The following is a 17,755-nucleotide window of genomic DNA, read 5'->3' as shown; positions in this document are numbered from 1 at the left end:
TATTTCTTGTGTGTCACGATAGATGGTGACTGTCTCAGTTTTGAAAGACAGGTGTCTGCTAAGGAAGGCAGAAGCCCCCCTTGAAATGGCAGATATAACCCCTTTTCCCTCCAAGTTATTATATTTGAAATCAAGGGCCTTTAGGCAAAGATGTGGGAAATAGGAATAACAGTTCTTTACTATATATATATATATATATATATATATATATATATATATATAAAACCAGTCAAACAAAGTAACAACAACTATGGCAGTAACAGCACACAATCACAAACCCAGTCCCAGCCTTCTCGGCTGTCGGGCCCTTTCCCCTCGGGTGCAGTTCCGCTCGCAGCCGGCAGGGGCGCTGGCGGCTCCCGGTGAGCAGGGCAGGTGCGATGGTTCCCCCGCGGCTGCAGGGGGCGCTCCGGAGCGAGCTCGGGGAGCACGCGGCAATGGCGGCCTGGGATCCCGGGAAGGGAAGGAACAAAGGCTTCACAAACCACTGGGCAGCTGATCCTGGACCCTTGGGAACAGCAGGCTGGAAAGGCAGGCTAGAGCGGCAGGCTGGAGCGGCAGGCTGGAGCGGCAGGGACGAACGCAAATCCCGGGCGGCAGGCGAGATGTATCCAGATGGGAGAACCCCACGGAGGCCCAGGCAGGCAGGGCGAGCAGGGCTACAGCGTAGCGAAAGCTCGAAGCAGCAGCGGGGCAGGGCAGCCACAGCTCGGCCTCCAGCAGGGCAGGGAAAGTGGCTTTTGGGGTTCCGGCGTTGTTTCCAGCAGGAAGAAAATGGCCAAAAAGACAGAAGCAGCAGCTCCTTTCTCTGCAGCTTCTCTCTCCTGACGCTCAGAGCGAACTGACCCCACACCCAGGTGTAGACAAAGGAGTAGCCAGGCCCACCCCACTTCCTCTTTGTCTTTCTTAAGTACAGCTATTTGTCCCCTAGCAACATGCATATGGGAGAAAATTCCTTTAACAGGAAAAAAACTAAGACTAAACTAAAACCCCAACAGTGACTAAGGTCTTTTTCCCATTTTCTTCAGATTTCTTCTAAAATCTCAGTTAGGTCCTGATGTTTCGCTAATTGCTTTATTAATGTGAGGTCCATCCCAATAGGTGTGGGTAGCAATTTATGGTATATGGTGTAGTGAGACCTTATCAATTGATGAGACCCAACCAGTGCTAAATACGAAAGATCACACCCAACAATCTTGGCAAAATTACAAATACAAAAATTAGGGTGATTCCTGGCAGCTACATTTATATTACTGTCATCTATCATCATAAAAGTGCAGATAGTTCTTAAGCACACACAACCTTGACCAATATATACAAGTACAGCTTTTGCTGAAGTGTCTGGATGGATCTCAAAGTGACAAATGCCTTGTTCTGCATCAAGACATATGTCTTTAGCATCAAGTGTATTACTTTCATAGATAAATCCTTGTTGTTCCCGTGTGATGCAAGATTCTAAATTTACCGTTTGCCACTTTTCTCCTGCCATCTGAGCCCATACTCTCTGTTCAGAGGGGTAAAAAACTGTCCCTTCATAGTTTAATCCCAATGCAACAATAGGATAAATTACATAAACTGTGGCATTACGTATAGTAAGCACAAAGGCAGTAGCTATGTTAGTCATTGGGTCATAGGTGAAATTTACCAAGGTCCACCAGGATTGGAGCTTTCTTTCTAATTTAGTAGCATTATTCCAAACAGCTCCTCAGATGTCAATAGGGAAAACACCTTCATTTTCTTCTCTTATAATTAAGGAAGCTGTTGATTGCATCCATAATTGGGCTCATATGCAGCTAAGGGCTAATGATTCATTGTCTTGAGCTACACCAAGTGTGTTTAATATCAGTCTGTGGTCCAGGTCGCTGATTTTTGTGAGGTCTGGGAGTATTTTTGAGACTTGCCATTGGCTGTTTCCTAACGCTAATAAGGCGGATTGTAGGGGCTGTTTTAATTTGGTCAGGTCACTCGTTGCCGTGGCCAATTTATTCATCAGTCTCTCTGAATCAATTCCATTTATAAGTCCCAGTCCTGTTCCCAGCACGCCAGTCAGGTCTCTCCGCATTCTGCCTTTGAGGGGGGTTTGCTTCTGCAGCCAGGCTGTCCACCCTTCAAAGGATGTTTGTATTAAAGCGGAGCAGGCTGGTTGGACCTCAGAAATATTAATTTGCATTAGTAGTTCTACATGCTTAAGAGACCACTCTGGATTAAACAGCAGTAATTGCTGGCCTGTGTTTCTCACTACATAAAGGCCAATCTCATAAATCTTTGGTTCAGGTTTAAGTGATGTGACCTGGGTTTGGATTCGATTGCCAGTGTAGGTTGTAGGCCTAGCTATGGCATTTATCTGGAATTTGAATGAGAGCCCATTACTGTCCTAGGCCCAAAGACAAACCACTTCAACAGTCTGTACTAATGTAAAATTATACCAATGTCTTGGTTTGAAAGACAGGTGTCTGCTAAGGAAGGCAGGAGCCTCCCTTGGAATGGCAGATGCAACCCCCTTTCCCTCCGAGTTATTATAATTTTGAAATTAAGGGGCTTTCAGGCAAAGATATGGGAAATAGGAATAACAGTTCTTTACTATTATATATCTATATCTGTATAACCAGTCAAACAAACAACAATAACTATGGCAGTAACAGCAAACAATCACAAACCCAGTCCCAGCCTTCTCGGCTGTCGGGCCCTTTCCCCTCGGGTGCAGTTCCGCTCGCAGCCGGCAGGGGCGCTGGCGGCTCCCGGTGAGCAGGGCAGGTGCGATGGTTCCCCCGCGGCTGCAGGGGGCGCTCCGGAGCGAGCTCGGGGAGCACGCGGCACTGGCGGCCTGGGATCCCGGGAAGGGATGGAACAAAGGCTTCACAAACCCCTGGGCAGCCGATCCCGGTGTCTGGCTGGACCCTTGGGAACAGCAGGCTGGAACAGCAGGGTGGAACAGCAGGGATGAGCACAAATCCCAGGTGGCAGACGAGATGTATCCAAACTCAGGAGCTGCGGTGGAAACCCCCCGGAGATCTGGGCAGGCAGGGCACGGCGGGGCTACAGAGTGCAATGGTGGGGGCAGGGCAGCCGCAGCCCAGCTCCCAGGGGGGCAGGGAAGGCGGGCTTGGGATCCCGGGGTTTCTCCGGTAGAAGGAAAGCAGCCGAAGAGGCAGCCTCTCTCTCTCTCTCCGTCCAAATGCCGGGAACTGACTGCCCGCAAACCTAGGTGAAAGAGACGCAGCCTTCCCCCTGTGGCCAGGTCCTTTGTTTTCCTTAAGCACCCAGCAATTAGTCCCCCTGGCAACATGTATGGGGAAAATTCCTTTAAGAGAAAAACAAAAACAGGAGGAGAACTAAAACCCCAACAACCAACAATCTACTTCACTTGAATGACTACAGATTTCATTATGTTTGTCTGTAGGAGTAGCTGAAACACTAATTCAGGTTCTTTTTTATGAGTAGTTCCGTTAATCATTCGGCATCCTATTTTGATTTCTTCTCCTACAGTTCCCTGAAGCTGCCAAGTTTTTTGTTTTTCCCATTCTTGCTTTGTATACACTTGATTTCCATGCATGACCACAGTCAGCAGGTTTATATCCTTTAAATCAGAATATTTCCCCATGAATCCAGTAAACTGCATAAAGGCTTGGGACCGTATGTCTTCTCTCCTATGAATAACTTTCCAACTGGAGGTTAGAATTATGACTGTGAAAAAAACAGTTTTCTGGGTTATACTTGTGTGCCATCCTAACATTTTCATTTTGTTTGGGTAAACTTCAATTTCAGTTCATCATCACCAGGGGTCACTTTCAAAGGGGCCTCTGGAGCCCTCTTTACTCGGGTATGGTGAATCCAGGCACTCTGATCTTAATCACGGTGTAAGTGGTGAGAAGTACCTGAAATGGTCCTTCCCACTGTGGTTCCAGAGTTTTTTCTGTAAGAGAATTAACATACACATGATCTCCAGGTTGAATGTCATGTACAGGACCGTCCAAGCCTCGACTTCAGGTTCCAGCCACATGTTTTCCAGTTTCTCTAAGCTGTTTGTCTAAAGCAATCATATAGGTGGCTAGCACCTCTTCCCCTATTTGGGTAGATACTCCTTTCTGTACCCCATATGGTCTCCCATAAAGTATTTCGAAGGGACTTAGCTTTTCTTTAATTCTGGGTTTGGTCCAAATTCATAACAATGCAAGTGGAAGAGATTGGGGCCAGGGTAAATTAGCTTCTTGCCCTAGTCTCACAATTTGCTGTTTAATCAAATGATTCATTTTCTCTACTTGATCACTCGACTGGGGGTGGTATGGAGTGTGGAGTTCCCAATCTACGCCTAAATGTCGGCTAGTTTGTTGTACCACCCTTGAAATAAAATGTGGTCCCCTATCTGAGGATATTGTGGCTAGAACTCTGAAGTGTAGTATTATTTCTTGTAGTAATGCTTTGGTTACTTCTCGAGCCTTAGCAGTTCTAGTAGGAAAGGCTTCTAGCCATCTTGAAAGAGTATCTGTCAGCACTAGCAAATATCGATACCCTCCTTTTCTTGGAAGTTCCGTAAAATCAATTTGCCACTGCTGTCCAGGCCCATGGCCCCTCCCAGTTTGGCCCATTTTCGGTTTGGGGATATTTTTGGGATTAGTCTGGAGGCAAAGGTTACACTGTCAGGTTACATGCACAACAGTTTTGTGTAAGTTTCTAGTGATAATTTTCCCAATTAAGTAGTTATATAGGGCATTTGTTCCCCAATGCATTTTCTGGTGCTCCTCTCTAACTAGTGACCATAGCAAATAGGAGGGAATAACCAAATTTCCTTCTGCAGTGATAGCCCATCCCTCTTGGTTGAATGTTCCCCCTTCATCTTTAATCAATTTCTTGTCCTTTTTGTTATATGTTGGCTTACCCTCTAGGGAAAGTTGTCCATCTGGGATCAAGGCTACAGTCATCATTACTTCACCTTTTGCTGCTTCTTTTGCCGCTCCGTCCGCCAGTTCATTTCCTTCTTCCAATTCTGAGCTCACCTTTTGATGTGCCCTTATGTGCACATGTCTTGGTTTGAAAAGACAGGTGTCTGCTAAGGAAGGCAGAAGCCTCCCTTGGAATGGCAGATGTAACCCCTTTCCCTCCGAGTTATTATAATTTTGAAATCAAGGGCTTTCAGGCAAAGATGTGGGAAAAAAGGAATAACAGTTCTTTACTATTATATATCTATATCTGTATAACAAGCCAAACAAACAACAATAACTATGGCAGTAACAGCAAACACAAACCCAGTCCCAGCCTTCTCGGCTGTCGGGCCCTTTCCCCTCGGGTGCAGTTCCGCTCGCAGCCGGCAGGGGCGCTGGCGGCTCCCGGTGAGCAGGGCAGGTGCGATGGTTCCCCCGCGGCTGCAGGGGGCGCTCCGGAGCGAGCTCGGGGAGCACGCGGCAATGGCGGCCTGGGATCCCGGGAAGGGATGGAACAAAGGCTTCGCAAACCCCTGGGCAGCCGATCCTGGTGTCCGGCCGGACCCTCGGGAACAGCAGGCTGGAACGGCAGGCTGGAATGGCAGGGACCAGCACAAATCCCGGGTGGCAGATGCGATGTATCCAAGCAGGGAATCCCCCCGGAGGTCTAGGTAGGCAGGGCAAGCATGGCTACAATGTAGCGAAAGGCTCAAAGCAGAGGCAGGGCAGGGTGGCCACAGCCCGGCCTCCAGTGGGGCACGGGAAGGCAGCGTTGGGATCCCAGGGCTTTCCAGCACAAGGAAAAGCAGCCGAAGCAAGCTGACTCCTCTCTGTCCCAACTACTCACACACCCAGGTGAAACAAAAAGAGTAGCCAGGTCTTTTGTTTTTTCTTAAGCACCTAGCTATTTGTTTCCCTAGCAATATGCATAGGGAAAAATTCCTTTAACAGAAAAAAAAACTAGGACTAAACTAAAACCCCAACAGCATGATTGCTACCTTCTCAGGTAGCTGGACTGCTTCCAACAGCCACATTATTTCTTGTGCATGTTTGATGTTCTTTCCCTGTGAATTTAACAGTCCTCTTTCTTTCCAAATGGCCCCGTGTGCGTGTACAACTCCAAACGCATACCTTGAGTCTGTATAGATGTTTATTTTCTTTCCTTTTGCTATCTCTAAGGCATGGGTTAGGGCGATTACTTCAGCCTTTTGCGCAGAGGTGTTTGTTGGCATGGGTCCAGATTCTGTTCTTCCCGGCAGGTGGTAACTGCATACCCAGCATGCTGTTTTCCACTGGTGACATAACTGCTCCCATCAGTAAACCAGGTTTCTGCATCATCTAAAGGAGTATCCTTCAGATCCTGGCAGCTGGAGTAAGTAGCTTTGATAGTTTCCAGGCAGTCATGGCATACCGGTTCCCCTTGATTTCTACTGAGAAAGGAAGCTGGGTTGACAACGTTAGTTACCACTATTTCTACATCATCTTGCTCCACCATGATGGCTTGATATTTCAGGAACCTTTGTGGGGAGAGCCAGTGCCCACCTTTCACTTGAAGCACTGCGGACACCGTGTGGGATACCAGCACAGTCATTTTCTGAGCCAAGGTGAATTTGCGTGCTTCTTGGATGTTTAGCATGACTGCTGCAACAGCTCTGAGGCACCCAGGCCATCCTTTGGCTGCTGCATCTAGCTGCTTAGAGAAATAGGCAGCTGCCCATCGGTATGGGCCCAGGTCCTGTGCTAGTATTCCCAGGGTGATCCCTTGTTTCTCATGGGAAAATAGAAAGAATGGCTTACTCACGTCTGGAAGTCCTAGAGCTGGAGCTGACATGAGGGCATTCTTTACCTGACTGAAGGCCTGCATGGCCTCCTTTGTCCACTGGAGATCTCTGCTTTCCTTTGTAATGAGCTCATATAATGGTTTCACAAGCAGCCCGTAATTGTAAATCCATAATCTGCACCATCCTGTCATCCCCAGAAGAGTCCGTAACTCTTTCACTGTCTGGGGTTTTGGGGTTTGGCATATCGCTTCTTTGCGATCTTGCCCCAAAGTTCTTCATAGCCCAGGCAGATCGCTTTTTGTTTTACCACCTGAGCCTTTTTCTCAGGTACCCTGTACCCTTGGAGTCCCAGAAAGTTTAAGAGGCTTACCATCCAGGCTACACAAGCTTCCTCTGTTCGGGTAACTATTAAAAGGTCATCCACGTACTGCAATAGCTTCCCTTCTCCTGGTGGAGTTTCCCAGGACTCTACGTCTTTTTCAAGTTGTTCTCCAAACAGGGAGGGATGGTTCTTAAATCCCTGAGGCAACACCGTCCACGTGAGTTGGGTTTTGCTCCCACTCTTAGGGCTTTCCCATTTGAGTGCAAAAATTTTCTGGCTGACTTCATGGAGAGGGAGGCAAAAGAAGGCATCCTTTAAATCTAAAATGGTAAACCAAGTTAGCTCTGGTGTTAAGCATGTTAATATAGAGTAAGGATTCGCTACCACAGGATAGAGATCCTCAGTTATCTAGTTAACAGCCCGTAAATCCTGTACCACCCACTACGACCCATCAGGTTTATAGACAGGCAAGATAGGAGTGTTAAAATCAGACTGGCACTCTTTTAACAGTCCTAACTGTAAGACTTTTAAAATTATTGGGCTAATTCCTTCTCTGTCTTCCCTTTTGAGGGGGTATTGTTTAATTCTAACTGGTTGTTTTCCCTCTTTGAGTTTGATCTGTATTGGCGTTGCATTTTTGGCTCTCCCAGGTACATCTGTGGCCCAGACTCCTGGGAACACTTGACTCATTATCTCTTCTCTAATTTCTTCTGGAGAGCCTTTAGTTGTTAATATTAGGCTCAGTATTTCCACATACTGTTGGTCATTTACCTCCAGAATAATTTCCCTGTTCCTAAAAGTGATGGTTGCTTGCAATTGTTCCAATAGATCTCTTCCTAAAAGCGCTTTTGGAGAATTGGATAAATATAAAAACTTGTGAATACCCCATTGTTTCCCAATTTTATATTTCAACGGCTTGCAAAAATAAACTTTTTCGATTGACCAGTTGCTCCCTGTCCACAATGTAGTCATCCCCCACAGGCATTAAAGCTTTATTTAAAACTGAATATGCTGCCCCTGTATCAACCAAAAATTCTATTTCTTTTTCCTTTTCCCCTAGTGTAGAGGAATTCCTTGTGGAGCAGGGACATAGGATACCCCAGGAGAGCTTGGGCATCCCAGGGCTGTTGCAGAAGTACCCCTGACGGGGCCTCAGGCTGAAGACAGGCTTGCAAGGCACCTGCTAGCCGACAGCCTTGAACAGCCTTGGGAAAAGGTATACACTGGTCAGCTCCCCCGCTGCTTAGAGGCTTTCTGATGGGAAAGGGGCGTGAACTTAGAAAAAGTGTAACTTGGTGAAGGAAAACAATAAAACTGGAGCACGATGCTCAAATCGTATTGGTGTTCGTATCGTGACTCTGGCTGGATTCCCCTGCACCCAGGACCCCCCCCCCCCACTAAACCCTAGCTTCATTATAACCAGTGGATCTGCTAGGGTAGAATCCCCGGGTCTTCTTCAATCTTCTTTCATCTTTCTCGGTTTCCTCTGTTCTGGCAGTCTTCTTGTCTTCTTTCTGGGCACTCATTTTTCCAATGACTGTATTTTCTGCAAATTGCGCATTGGTCTTTACCCTAGGTGGGCCCTGTCTGGGAGGTCTCTGTCTGGGGGGTCCCTGTCTAGGTTTTTCTCTATTTCCTTCCCTTTTTACTGCTACTAATTTCCTCATCCCTTGCTTGTAACTTTCTTCTCAATTACTGAATACCCTCCAAGCTGCATCTAATAGAGTTTCCAGGTTCCTCCCCTCTGGCCCCTGAAGTTTTTGCAATTTACGTCTGATACCTCCCGTGGATTGTCCTAGAAAGAAAGATACTAGCTGTTGTACCCCTACCTTGGTCTCAGGATCCAGCGGTGTATTGCGACGCATCCCTCATACGATCCAGAAATTTGGATGGTGATTCGGAAGGACCCTGTTTTACTGCATACAAAGCTGACCAGTTTAGGGTTTTGGGAATAGCCCTTTTCACCCCTTTTGCTGTCCATTCTTGATAACTTTTTAATTTCTCTAAATCAGCTGTTCTTTTCAGACTCCAGTGTGGTTCCTGGAGTGGGAAGTAATCTTTTATATCTAACTGTTGCATTTTGTAATAGTCCTCTGCCAAGTCTCTTGCTGTTTTCAAAACTAACTGTTTCTCCATGTCTGTTAGTCCACCCAGTAGTAATTGTATATCAACCCAATCTGGATTATGCTGTTTGATTATGAGTCATAAGTGTTCAGCGGTACCCACTGGATCACTTCAGTAATTTTTGGCAATGTTATACTATGCAACTAGGTCAGCAGTAGAGAAAGGTACTCTAATCAACATTGTATTCCCATCAGGTGCCACTGCCTCTCTCAGGGGCGCCATCAATAGCTTCTTCCTGGTCCAGGATGAGACAGGACTGCCCGGGGAAGAAGGGTTGGCGTTGGTGTTCCTTCCGAGTCCGCATTCTCTTCCCATCTCCTAAGGGGAGGCTTAAGCAAATCAGTTAGTTCATCGTCTTGTTCCTGAGCTGCTGCTTGATAAACTTTGTCTGACCTTGTACATCTCTGGCCTATACTGCACGACGAACAACACCGCTTATTTCTTCCTCAGCCATTTTTATTCTCTTTTTCCAGAGCTAACACCATAGGATCACTGGGGGTTTGATTCCACAATCTCTCTGCCATTCAGGGTGATTTCGGAGAGAGAAAAAAGCGTCAGCATAGGAAACTTCTTCCCATTTACCTTCCCGTCTCAGAAATAGCATTAACTGTAGCAAGGTGTTATAATCTAAAGTTCCATTAGGTGGCCACTTTGCTCCATCTTCTAATTTATACAGTGGCCACCACTGGGTGCAATATTTTATAAGAGTTCATTTATTTTCTGTGCCTCTAGCTCCTACTATCTCTTTCCAATGTGCCAAAATACAGCCAAAGCGGGCTTGCTCTGGAGATTTCCTTACTCTGTCTGGTTCCCATCCTATTCAGAGTTCGAGTTCACTCAAATACTGTGCCACCCACCGCCTCTGGGTCACCCGTATAGTGTATAAGCCACTCTTTATAAATTCTCCTATGCCTTCTGCCAAGCCTGCTTCACTGCCACTTAAAATCTTCTTCAAAAGCCTTTACTACCTCCTCCCAATCTGTTTCTAGCACGCTACTATTTTAGGAGCGTGATGCTTTTTGCCACACAAAAGTTTTAAAACAAAATGTTCCTTGCTTTCCCAGCACTCTGGGCACGGATCTCTGCCTGCTAAATAAATAGAATCGTAATATCTCCAACTTCTGCAAAACCCACAGCCGGTGTGGGGCTGGAGTCTTCTTATATACACACACAAAGCAGGGAATCCTTTCTATCACTCGTGCAGGTAGGACAAATGAACGGAAAGAGTCGAGGGCTACCCTCCTACCATATAACTGCTGAGGGATGGAGGGGGGGCAACGACCTCCCTCCCTGCTTAGCCACTGTTGTTTCTATCTCTTTCTCCTAGTTTTATCTCACTTCCACCCAAACCTTTCTTTGCACTCTCTCACAGTTCTTTCCCAGTTTTCTTCCTGAACCGCCCAAATCTCAGGTACCAAATGCAACTTTCTGCACACACACTTTAAAATCTCAGGCTCAAAATCAACTTCACTAGAGTGCCTCCAATAGCACTGAGAACATAGGCTCTGCTGCCTGGCAGAAGAGCAGTACCACCTCTTCTTACAAACTTTAAACTGTATTAATACCCATGCAACATGCCACCCTCTCGCTGAATGAAAAGTTCTGATACATCCACAAAAACAAGCTATTCCACGTACTCTTTCAAAACCTAAATCCTCTGCTGCTGGTTGCTCCCAGTCTAAAGCCACCAATCTTCCTGCAGAAGTTTTGTATACTCCCTCTAGAGGAACTCGTTCGCCTCTTCTCTCTATCCAATGTCCTATTGGATTTATAAATTCCTAAGAATCAAGACCAAACCACTGAGGGGAAGGGGTTCTTCTAACCTCTCGCCTAGCCACAATTCCAAAATCAACAATCAAGCACCACCCCAAACAAATGCTTCAATACTACACATTCAAACAACACACGGCAACATACATGTCTCCAATTTACAAATGAATAGGCGAGCTAATTGGTGGGGTTTTAGTTTAGTCCTAGTTTTTTTCCTGTTAAAGGAATTTTTTTCCCATATGCATGTTGCTAGGGGACAAATGGCTGTACTTAAGAAAGACAAAAAGAGCTGCCCATTGGGGGTGGGGTGGGCCTGGCTACTCCTTTGTTTCACCTGGGTGTGGGGTCAGTTCGCTCTCGGCATTCGGAGAGAGAAGCTGCAGAGAAAGGAGCTGCTGGTTCTTTTTCTTTGGCCGTTTTTCTTTTCTGCTGGAAACAACGCCAGGATCCCAAAGCTGTTTTCCCTGCCCTGCTGGAGGCTGGGCTGTGGTCACCCTGCCCCGCTGCTGCTGCTTCGAGCCTTCGCTACGCTGTGGCCGTGCTTGCCCTGCCTGCCTGACCTCCGGGGGGTTCCCCGCGTGGATACATCTCATCTGTCCTCTGGGATTTGTGCTCGTCCCTGCTGCTCCAGCCTGCTGTTCCAGCCTGCTGTTCCCGAGAGTCCGGCTGGACACCGGGATTGGCTGCCCAGGGGTTTGTGAAGCCTTTGTTCCATCCCTTCCCGGGATCCCAGGGCACCAGTGCCGCGTGCTCCCCGAGCTCGCTCCGGAGCGCCCCCTGCAGCCGCGGGGGAACCATCGCACCTGCCCTGCTCACCGGGAGCCGCCAGCGCCCCTGCCGGCTGCGAGCGGAACTGCACCCGAGGGGAAAGGGCCCGACAGCCGAGAAGGCTGGCACTGGGTTTGTGATTGTTTGCTGGTACTGCCAGAGTTATTGTTGTTTGTTTGACTGGTTATACAGATATAGATATATAATAGTAAAGAACTGTTATTCCTATTTTCCCACATCTTTGCCTAAAAGCCCTTGATTTCAAAATTATAATAACTCGGAGGGAAAGGGGTTACATCTGCCATTCCAAGGAAGGCTTCTGCCTTCCTTAGCAGACACCTGTCTTTCAAACCAAGACACTAATATATAGCCACATACACATAAAAGCAGTCCAGTAACAACCAATATCCACACAGGCATATAAGCAACACAACAACAGTCAAATCAGCTACTAGTAGCAAGAATATTCACAACACTCACTTGTAATAACTTCAGGGTCCCTCTTATATTTTCCCCAATACAGTAACAAGTTCTGGTGGGACCCTGCCCCGTAATCACCCGATCCGATCTCAGGATCGCTGGCAGCCACTCTATCGGTCGACAATTCCCCTTGCCGGCTCCCGTAGCCAGTCACTTGCAAGCCCCACCTTTACCCACACAGGGACTACGCTGTGCATGGGACATCTCCTTGCGGCTTACCAGCAGCCCTGGCCACGCATATGACTTAGAGGCACCCTAAATGCAAAACATACCGTTTATCCACAGTTTCAGCAGGTCATTATCTATCCCTCACAGTGAGCGAGCCAAAGGGGTGGAGTTCCTCCAGGAAAGCCCTGGGGTGCCCCTAGGACGTCCGCTCCTCAGCCAATCCTGCAGTCAGACAGAGTTTCTCCTGGCTGCTTTCCAAAATGATTGCCAGGAAAGACTCCACTACCAGAATAAGTAGTAAAGTAGGTATGTTTATTCCAGCACTGGGACGCATGGGGGATAGTTCCTCCAAAGTCATGCACGCTAACAGCTGCATTCAGCTTGGTATATGTCAGGTTACAAGCTCCATATTAATTAAGTTTCCCAATACGCCTATACATATTCATTGCCTAGCCCCGCCTAGCTTCTCTTCATATTACAATGAGCCCAAAAGTCATTTACATTTGCGTTGCGCTTGCACAGTGTTGTCTGGTGGTCGTGGGCAGGGGTCTCTGAGATGAAATAAGAGTCTTCCTCAGATGAAGTAAAGGGTCTTCCTCATCTTGAACTTTTAACTGTTCCTCCCTGCGCATGCTCTTTATGTCCCTGGCCTAAGGCCAAACTTCAAGACTGGTTTGAGTTAGTTTTAGGTTAAAACCAGGATCTTTGGTCAAGATTCCTTCCCTTTATCAATAGTCTCATATCTTCTTATCCTGCTTTGGTAGGCACAATAAGTGTTGGGCAAGCTGTATGCATTGCTTCTAACAAACAACTTCTTAGTAAATAATTTAATCTCTGCTTTCCCATCCCCCTGATTCACTTCCCTGCCTGGCTTTCCTGTCCGCACCCCCTGAGGCAGCCCGTCCTCATGACTACCTGCTTCGCAGCCATTTGCACCCAGCCTGCAGCCATTGCTGCCGCCGCCTTCTCCATGTTGCTCAGAAGCCAGCCCGCAGCCGTCATTCACTGACAGAAGGGACACGCAGCCTGCTGCCGCTTGGAAGTCACACCCAGCCAATCACAAGAGCCGCGCAGACTCATCGCAGCTTGTAGCACACACGCTCTATCTGACAAGCAGATGCCAACGGGGCGCCCCGGGGTACAGCGGTAACATTCTGTTCTTGTCTCCTGTTTCTCTCTCCTTCTCTCTTTTCCCCTCTCTGCTCCCTTTATTATCCCACTTCGGTAGGAACACTTATCTTTCTTTATCAATAAACAGTTCTCAGATACAATATTGCCACGTTTGTGATTTATTTCGTCCAAGAAATCTATCAAAAAGAATCCTCCCCGACTCCCCTTACAGCAGGACGGGACATTTCTCTATCTGCAGATGTTCTCCACTTTGTCTTGACATTTTACCCAACTTAAATAATGGCTTTAGCAAGCTCTGAAAGGCTGATTTTGATTAATGCTCAACAGCTCCTGCATAACGAACAGGAAACTTCGGAGCAATAGAAAACTCTTCTTTGTGTGGTTGGTTAATTTTTTGTATAAGTTTCATGTGCAGATCCAGTCACTTAATTACCTAAAAATCTTGGTTTCTTAGTGATAAATAGTTTTCCTTATTTATAAACCTTCATGACTCAGAGATCTTAAAAAAAATATATGCATGAGCTCTGCTTGTGCCCTAGGAAAAGTGTAATACAATGTTGTAGTTGCTGTGTTTCATCTCAGGAAGTTCAGCTGCCTGTGCCTTTTCTTCTCAGTTCAGCATTGACTGTGGTATGCAAACCAATTAAAGAGGGAAAAATAGAGAAGAAGTGGAAGAGGAGAGACAGTAATATGTATCAAGATCATATTTCCTCTTTCTATCTCTATAATGTAATTAAATTACTGAGGCCCACGGAGGTTCACTGATTACCCGCCCCATAATGTGATTTTTTTTTTGTGGCTTCCTTCTTCCTCCATAAGGCTATTTTCTTTTTGAGTAATTAGTGGGAAATGTTCTCCTGTGAGGGGTAATTGAGCATAATTAACCATTGGACAACATGCACTCACATCATCAAGCAGAAGAGGGCAGTAAATCAAAAGCAGTAAGAGTACTAAAATCTGGGACAGAGAAAGAATTCCCTTATCCCCAAAACCTGGAGCTGAACAACACAGGAAGAAATTAATAATGTATGCTTTTTTCCTGCTGGAGAAAAAGGGCTTGACTTGTTTGGGGTTTTTTTATTATTTGTGGTTTGTAGAAAATCCAAATCATACAAATAGTTTTCATTCCACTGTTTTAGTAAGTGACTGATTTCCAATGCAATGTATTTGGTGTTGAGGCTCTTATAAAGTGAAAGGAGCCCAACCTGGAGTAACTGTTGAAGGCTTGACAGTTCTTGCCTACGGGAACACAATGAGGCTGGATGTGAATGTCCTTGTTTCCATTTAAATTATTAATGAAGTTCTATAAAATCAAAATCACTGCAGTCTCACCCCTCTTCGCTTACTACAAGTAAGTAGAGGCAGCAGCAGCAGCAAGCTACACAAAGTACTTAGTTCTAGTTATAAACAAAGAGAAAAGGACTTTCAAGTGTCTGAAATTGTTACTTTATGAGTAACCCTTAATGGCTTGATTTCTACCCCACTTCCTTTCTGCATGTCTCTTCACAGAGTCATGTGTTCCATACCAGTTCTGAGATATCCTCACTCACCACTGTCAATGTGAATTGCAGACCTTGGCTGTTCCTAAATGAAAAGTAGTTTTAAATGCTGAAATATTATGCTGTGAAAAACAAAAATGTCTTCGAGGACAATTTTTTTTTCTTTAAACCAAAATAACTGAAAGCAAACTGGTTAGTCTCTGTATGGAATTTCTTCTTGTAACCCACCACAATTTCCAAAGGGTTATCATGTATAGGAAGGGGGCATTCTGTTTTGTGCTACCTCTAAATTAAAAAGACCAACATGCCATGTACATCCCATGTATTTTCTAAGTGAAAATGAGGTAAAGTCCTCTTTCACACTGATTCTAACTTTTTCTTTCTAAAATATTGCAACTGCTGTATTTTGAAGTCTAACATATAGCAACAAACCACTTAGTCCTTTATTTCTATGTAACTCTTTCTTTTTTAAAATCAAGATAAATTTATTCAAGAATAAAATCCTGCCTGAAACAGGCTTGTTTTGGCATTGCATTGTTCCCCTGCCTGAATCACATAACTCCCATGTAATTAGTGGTGTTACAACCCCAGCTGAGGATCAGAAGCCTCTTGGTCTTACCTACTTTACAAGCAAAGTAGCATTATAACTTTAAGGAAAGGAAGGTATGTGTTTGGGTTTCTTCATTTGACGTTTTGTTTTATTTTATTCTAGCTTGTATGTTATTAATGGAAAATTATAAATGAGAGGGAATGAATTCAGAAAATATTTGGCTTAAACATGCAATGTAAAGGCCTTTACAGTAAAATATAAGCTGCTTTAGGAGCCTACAGTATGAATAAAATCAGGGGGGTAGATAGGAAGTTTAAGTAAATGTGAGTGAAGTTGACACTAGTCATATGTCTTCATAGCACAGAAACCTTGCAGCAAGTCTGAAACTTTGCCTTAATTCTGTTGGATCTGGAATTCTCCACAGATGGAACTTTTATTTATCTGGTATTTATCTTCAGCAATAGAAATATGTGAATCAACAGGTTTATAGACCTCTAATTAGGTCACATATCCCTGCAAAAATAACTCCAAAAGCTGGTTGGAACTAGCTGATCGATCTTTAATGTCCCTTCCAACCCAAACCATTCCATGATCCCATGATTTGGGGAAACATTTGTTCCTTTGTCATGTACAAAGTGGATATTCAGTGGCCCTTTCTGGAGTGAGCATTTGCAGTGTTGCCTGGGACTGCTACTAAAGACTGGTTCCAGTTATCAGTAGTGTGTCAAAATAGCCACCTCCATGTGAGACTTTTCCACCAGCAATAATCTTTGAGCTCTCAGCTCACAATGTAATACTTCTTTTTTTCCTACAAGGGCTTTTTTTTTATAGAAGCAAGACCACTCAAATGTTTCAGAGTTGTGCTAGCAAAGTGACTACTTTTGTGACAAATACATGCAGCAAAATATCCATCCCAAAGAGCCCACCTGAGATTTCTTTCCTGCTAGCACAGACAGCTTCAGCAATGTGCAAAGCAACCTAAGAGGGCTGCATAGGCCAGGTGGCAGGAAAATGAACATCAGCTTTACAGAAAGGACCACTTAAGAGTCTGTTTTTAGAGCACCCCTAAGTAATGGCCATGTCACCTCACGAAGGAGCTACTGAGATGTGCAAAGCAGCTTTGGTGTACATGGCTTTTGTTCAGCTGACAGTGGGTCTGTGTTTTAATGAAGTTGTCTACTCTTTTCCATGAAAAGGATCAAGGCAAGAGGTTTTCTAACTTTTTTGAGTTTTTACTTGGACCCATGGGAAGAAGAATAAGGAATAAACCCCAAATCAAACCCCAAAAAGTGAGCACATCAAGTCAGGACTTATTAAGCACTAAAGATGAAACTGACAGCACTTAGATCTGCCAGGCTGCAAAAAAACTGTCATTAAGGGCTAACATTTCCATCCAGCCGAACACGCTTCCAGTCTGTAACACAGCAATTTTTGCCAGGAAGTCTTTAATCTTTTCCTCCCAATACCCCACCCTTCTCTTGACTTGCTCTTTTTTCCCATTTATTTTATAATTGTCATCTACTATCTTCTATCATCCACTATTAATGAGATTTTAGCTTTACATCTTTGTTACATTTGTGACACTATTTACATGCTACACTATTAAAATAATTACATTTTCTAATGTGCAAACACTGAATATTATAATTTCTAGCAGCAACGTGGATGTCAGCTATATTGTTAATAAATGATAACATTTTTCCCCATATAATTTGAGGCTTGTTTTTAAAGGCAAACAAAAGACCTAAAAGTGATACCTCTTACCTTTTGAAGAGCAGACAGACAACTGAAAATTTGTTAATATAAACTAGGAGCAAAATCTGTAACTGACAACAGCCAAGTGTATACCTTATTACACATCTGGCAGGCTTAGTGCGTGGAAAAAGCTTAATTTTGCTATGGTGTGTGCTTTACTACAAAGCCACAGCTCATTTAAATTTACACCTCAGTAGTGGCCACTTACATAAGAGGCTGCTGGTAGCACCATCTATTATTAGTAATGCCTGACATGTTTTTGGAAAGAAAGAATCACCAATGTTTCCATGCTTCAGGGCACAGGAATGATATTTTTAGACCTACCTTTATTGTCAGGGAGATGTTTGTGCCATACCTGAGTAAAATAACTGGCCATGTTATTTATCCCGGAAAACTCAACTTGTATGTAACCTGCAAAAGTCAATCAGATTCCAGAGCCTAAAGACCCCTTAAAGATTTTATTTCCTTAGGAAAGGAAGCTGATGCCC

General features: G+C 45.0%; 1 long non-coding RNA gene across 4 annotated transcripts; it reads right to left on the bottom strand.

Moving 5' to 3' along the window:
- Positions 1–274: 274 nt before the first annotated feature.
- LOC309573121 lies at positions 275–13,341 on the bottom strand. Of its 4 annotated transcripts, none has more exons than XR_014226402.1 (3): positions 12,437–13,341; positions 4,877–9,475; positions 275–3,913 (listed from the first exon to the last, which is right to left on the bottom strand). It is a non-coding gene; the product is annotated as an uncharacterized lncRNA (long non-coding RNA). The 4 variants fall into 4 exon arrangements; XR_014226403.1 differs by having other exon boundaries at positions 13,248–13,330; XR_014226404.1 differs by lacking the exon at positions 12,437–13,341 and having other exon boundaries at positions 4,877–5,586; positions 6,051–11,476.
- Positions 13,342–17,755: the final 4,414 nt, after the last annotated feature.

This window comes from Coloeus monedula (assembly GCF_965178545.1).
Source record: "Coloeus monedula genome assembly, chromosome: 5".
NCBI lineage: Eukaryota > Metazoa > Chordata > Aves > Passeriformes > Corvidae > Coloeus > Coloeus monedula.
Note: the sequence above shows the minus strand (reverse complement) of the source record. Positions and strands in the feature narration are given on the sequence as shown.